The following is a 5,633-nucleotide window of genomic DNA, read 5'->3' as shown; positions in this document are numbered from 1 at the left end:
ATCAAGTAACATCGAGAGTAGAAGCATCAACATTATTTTTCATGCAAACACAACTTGTTGCAGAGGGTACTTTAGATGCTCCATTATCTAAATTCTCTATGGTGGTGCTAGGGGTTTTAGAAATTTTAGGCCTATAATAATTCTTTTGTTTAGGCACTTTAGAGGCGTACATGAATTTTTGCTCTTTACCCACATAAGCTTTCTCATTATACTTGAGAGAAGAAAAGGTTGAAACCAAGGTTCCCATAGCTTTTTCAAGTTCATCAATCCTATTGGTTTGATTATCATGGACAACACAAGTTCCTAGGACACTAATTCTTTCATCAATTCCTCCTAGGGATTTATCAAGTTCATCAGTTTTATCCAATAATATTTCCAATTTAGTTTCAATACTTGGAAAAATTTTCTCTATGGTTTCCAATTTTTTCATAACATCCTCAAGAGAGATTTCAATTTTAACTTCATTAACAGGTGGTATTCCAACTAGACTCTCAATGATGCAACTAGCTTCTAAAGCGGGAGTACCTAGGAAATTACCTCCCGAAAGAGTATCAAGAACATATCTATTCCAACTAGATAAACCAACATAAAAGTTCCTAAGAAGGATAGTGGTGGAGTGTTTCTTAATGCACCTATGATGAGCATTACTAATTCTATACCAAGTATCTTTAAAACTTTCTCCACCTTGTTGCTTAAAAGAACGAACTTCAACTTCAGGATTACTCATGATAACAGTAATAAAGTAAACTAGGCAAATAAAGTAAAGACAAGTAACTAATTTTTTTTGTATTTTTGATATAGAGAGCAAGACAGTAAATAAAGTAAAACTAGCAACTAATTTTTTTGTGTTTTGTTTAGGTGCAGCAAACAAAGTAGTAAATAAAATAAAGCAAGACAAAAACAAAGTAAAGAGATTGAGAAGTGGAGACTCCCCTTGCAGCGTGTCTTGATCTCCCCGGCAACGGCGCCAGAAATTTGCTTGATGCGCGTAGATGTACACGTCCGTTGGGAACCCCAAGAGGAAGGTATGATGCGCACAGTGGCAAGTTTCCCTCAGTAAGAAACCAAGGTTTAATCGGACCAGTAGGAGTCAAGAAGCACGTTGAAGGTTGATGGTGGCGAAATGTGATGCGGCGCAACAACAGGGATTCCGACGCCAACGTGGAATCTGCACAACAAAACCAAAGTACTTTGCCCCAACGAAACAGTGAGGTTGTCAATCTCACCGGCTTGCTGTAACAAAGGATTAAACGTATCGAGTGGAAGATGTTTGCAAAGAAAACAGTAAAACACAATTGCAGTAAATTGTATGCTATGTAAAGAATAGGACCGGGGTCCACAGTTCACTAGAGGTGTCTCTCCCATAAGATTGTTATCACCAGAATTTGACCAAGCCAGAGGTGGGCCGCGATCAAGATGGACTTGAAGATATGCATATAGAAGAGATATGTGAATCGACCTTATTTACCAAGTTTGGGCTAGCTAGCCCGTGTATCTTAGTTTAGAAATTAGAGTTTGTCTCGTGCACGGTTTAGTGCACGCCCACATTAGAAAGTCCCCTGGACTATAAATATGTACCTAGGGTTTATGGAATAAACAACAACCAACGTTCAACACAAACCAATCTCGGCGCATCGCCAACTCCTTCGTCTCGAGGGTTCTTCCGGTAAGCACCATGCTGCCTAGATCGCATCTCGCGATCTAGGCAGCACGAGCCTGCCTAGTTGTTCATGCGTTGCTCGTACTGAAGCCTTTTTGATGGCGAGCAACGTAGTTATCGTAGATGCGTTAGGGTTAGCATTGTTCTTAGCATCATATGCTTACGTAGTGCAATCCTTGCGCATCTAGCCGTCCCTGTACCTCATCATGGGTGCAGGGGCGGCACCCCGCTTGATCGTTATTTAGTAGATCTGATCCGTTACGGTCGCTCCTTGATTCGTCAAGGATTAGTTTAATATCTGCAATAGTTAGGCCTTACAAAGGGTTGGAGGATCCAGCGGCATGCAGGGTGTAGTTTGCTGCCCCTAGACAGGACGTTCCGAGGATCAACCTAGTGTTGGTTTTTAGGCCTTGTCTAGGGCTGGCTTACGTTTACCGTGCGTGAGCGCGAGGCCCAATCGTGAGTAGGATGATCCGATTATGCGGTGAGAACCCCAGATCGTCGTGGATCTCATATGCTTTATCATGATCAAGCAGGACCACCATATATTCGGCCACCTCGGACGAATCATGGGTGGATCGGCTCCATGAGCCGATTCACAGGACAACCTGAGAGCCGATCGAGGCTCGTATTTAACGTGTACGTGTGTGCCCTGCAGGAAACTAAGCGAGGCATCATCCACACCTTCCTGACCAGGTATAGGTCAGGTGGCACGCCCTTGCAACCCGCATCGGCGCGCGACCAGGAGGCTTTGCGGGCCGTCGCTCTGAGGGACTGGGGCCAGCCGCAGCCCTAGTCGTTCCCGGCTCTACGGTGTTGACCAGTCACTGCCCGCCGGTGGGTTTCTGACGTCAACACATTCTGGCACGCCCGGTGGGACAATCTTCAACATCGAACACCATGCCATCTTCATCAGAAGTGGCAGAAGAAACTCCGGTCACGTACGGGGAGCTTACTGGCGAGCTCAAGAAGAAGTACGACGAGGTCAAGTCTGCCCTCGAAGCCGACCTAATCGGCTCTTTCCACAGGACCCGCTCCCACGGCATCAGATGGAAGGGGTTCACACCTGAAGGCGCGCTTGATGGAGTGGACCTGTCCACCCCGTCAGAGGAACGCACCAGGTCGCTGCGTCAGGAGATAAACTTCATGGTGGCTCATTCGCTGCACCGCCATTCTGAGAGCCTGGTGAACACGTTGGAGCGCGTCGCGCTGCGCGTGATCCAGGAGATCATGAGCCATCAGTACTCTCCGTCAGGACCAGCCCTAGGGACTCATCAAGGGGAGTTGCTACTCCAGTCCCGTCCACCGCTGCCGTTCGCGTTGGCAGCGCCCGAAGCGCCGAACTCATCGGCCTATGTCGTCTACAAGATTGGTGGTGACCCCAGTGATTACCAATTTCTACAGGACGCGCCCAAGGAGATCCCGCACGGATACGCATGCGCATACGTGCCAGACTGCAGCACCTGGGCACCCTCAAACCAGGTCGCTGTAGCAGGGACTTCTGGGGCAACAGGAGGAACGTCGGAGACAGACCCTGAGAAGCAAACGTGGCTAGCTAAATATGCCACCCCGACAAAACTCCCGAGCCCAGCTCCTGCAGTTGGCTCAGAACCAGAGAAACAGGCATGGCTGGTTAAGTACGCCACTCCGACGAATCTTCAGGGTTCGGCACCTGCAGCCATCACCGCGGATCAAATTTGTACGATCCTGAAAGATCAGTTCGGCATGATGCCGAAAAGAAAGGCGATCGGCTATACCAAGCCGTACCCCAACGAGTACGAATTGATCCCGCTGCCACCCAAATATCGGCTCCCGGACTTCACAAAGTTCAGCGGATCAGATGGCTCCAGCTCCATCGAGCATGTGAGCCGATATTTGGCACAGCTGGGCATGATCTCAGCGTCAGACGAGCTGCGCGTGAGGTACTTCTCACAGTCCCTCACAGGATCGGCTTTCGGATGGTACACGTCGCTGCCACCGAACTCAATCCAGACCTGGAAGCGGTGGAAGAACTGTTCCATTAGCATTATCACTGAGAGGCTTCCGAGGCTGGCATTGCCGATCTAGCACAAGTACGACAGAAGCGCGGAGAAACGGTGTCAGAATACATCCAGCGCTTCAGGACCGTTAGGAACCGATGCTATTCGGTTCACGTAAGCGAAAAAGAAGCAGTCGAATTGGCGGTGGTGGGTCTATCATCATCGATCAAGGAAGTGGCCTCCCAGGCGGACTATCCTTCATTAGCACACATGGTGCAGAAGTTGTCAGCGTATGAACAACGCCACCCGGATGTCTACCAAGATAAATTCAAGCGCGTGGTTACCATGGTTGACGCAGGCGAAGATGAAGGTCCTACGGGAGAACGAGAGGTCGCGGTGGCTGAATGGACTCGAGCTGCAGGCCCAGTAACCTGCAAATGGGTAAAGCCACCGGGGCCTCCAAGAGGGTTCGACTTCGACGTGACGAAAACCGAGCAGATTTTCGACCTCTTACTCGCGGAGAAGCACATAAAGATACCCGAAGGCCACAAGTTTCCTACGGTGCAAGAGCTGAACGGAAAGCCATACTGCAAGTGGCATAACACGTTCACCCACACCACCAACGACTGCAGGGTGTGGCGTCAGCAGATCCAAGTGGCGATAGAAAATGGGCGACTAATTTTTAACCAGTATGCCATGAAGGTCGACACACACCCCTTCCCCGCCGTCAACATGGTGGAGTTTACCCACCTTGGAGGGTGCCAGCCTGATTTCTCAGCCAACATCAGCATGGTAGAGCTTGGACACCGCTCTGAGAAGGACGGGGATGAGGACAGCTGCTCTCGAGAGCAAGGACAACTGAGGGGCCGCTCCATGCGATCGGCTCCGTCAAGATGGCAAGCGCTACGTCACAGAGGGGGAAGTGAAGAACATAAGATACCAACGACCCCTCTCTGATCACCTCCTCAACAAGTATGTTAGTCGATATGACCAACGCCGGCGATACAACGACAATGATGAAAGAGGTCGTCTGACCAGAAACGACGGAAGACATCGCCGGCATAATCATGATGAGGAGGGACTGCCGCAAAGAAAAGAGTGGCGCCCCAAGCAAAAGAGAGCCGATGATGAAACATCGGCTGGCACAAACATGGTGTTCATTCGTCCGGTGGAGTGTAGTGCTCCACGATTACACAATGCACCCGACATGGACAACAGCAAGCGCACCAACGTGCTAAGGTCAGAGATTGGGCTGGTTTTATCCACCGGCATGGACGAGTAGCAAGACTACGTCGATAAGCAACATGGCGAGGCCGATCCTTGCGATCGGCCCTCCGAAACTGATGAAGGGATATTACAAAACCTTCACCGAGCAAGCAACGTGGAGGCCGATTCCAGCGATCGGCCAAAATTATCCTCACCATCTGCTTTGCCTAGGATCAACGTTTGACCTAACAGGGACTACCTGAAAAGCCGATACCATCAATTCTCTTGACAGCTCGGCTGGGGGCACCTAGATGGATAAAACATGAGGATATGAGATAATACTAAGTATGGGGGCCGGTACACAAATCGGCCTAAGATTCCTAAATTTTTTAAACATTTTACAGCCGATGCATGGACATCGACTTTAGAATTGAGAAGCAGCCGATGCATAGCCATCGACTCAAGAGATACAATTGTTAACCGAAGGTCAGCCCTAGTGAATTACGAAGAGAAGCCCCAATGAAAGAACTCCTCAAGAGAGTAGTTTAACAGCTCAGATCTTCTCTTCAAGAACAATGCTAAGGGCAGCTTGGGTGTCCAGATCAGGTTAAGGGTGGGTCGCATCAGATCCACCAAAGGAAGGGAGCCGATCGACTTGCAAGGACGAAGAGGCGCACCGAGGAAACTCGGGGGCAGCCCACCTTGAAGGCTCTGCAAGCCGATTTACGTGCAAATCGGCTGGCTCTGCATGATCAAGCCCAGGCTAATTCGGCTAAGTCTCGCCTCGA

Source organism: Lolium perenne, chromosome 5, assembly GCF_019359855.2.
Source record: "Lolium perenne isolate Kyuss_39 chromosome 5, Kyuss_2.0, whole genome shotgun sequence".
NCBI lineage: Eukaryota > Viridiplantae > Streptophyta > Magnoliopsida > Poales > Poaceae > Lolium > Lolium perenne.
This window is presented reverse-complemented; position numbering follows the sequence as displayed.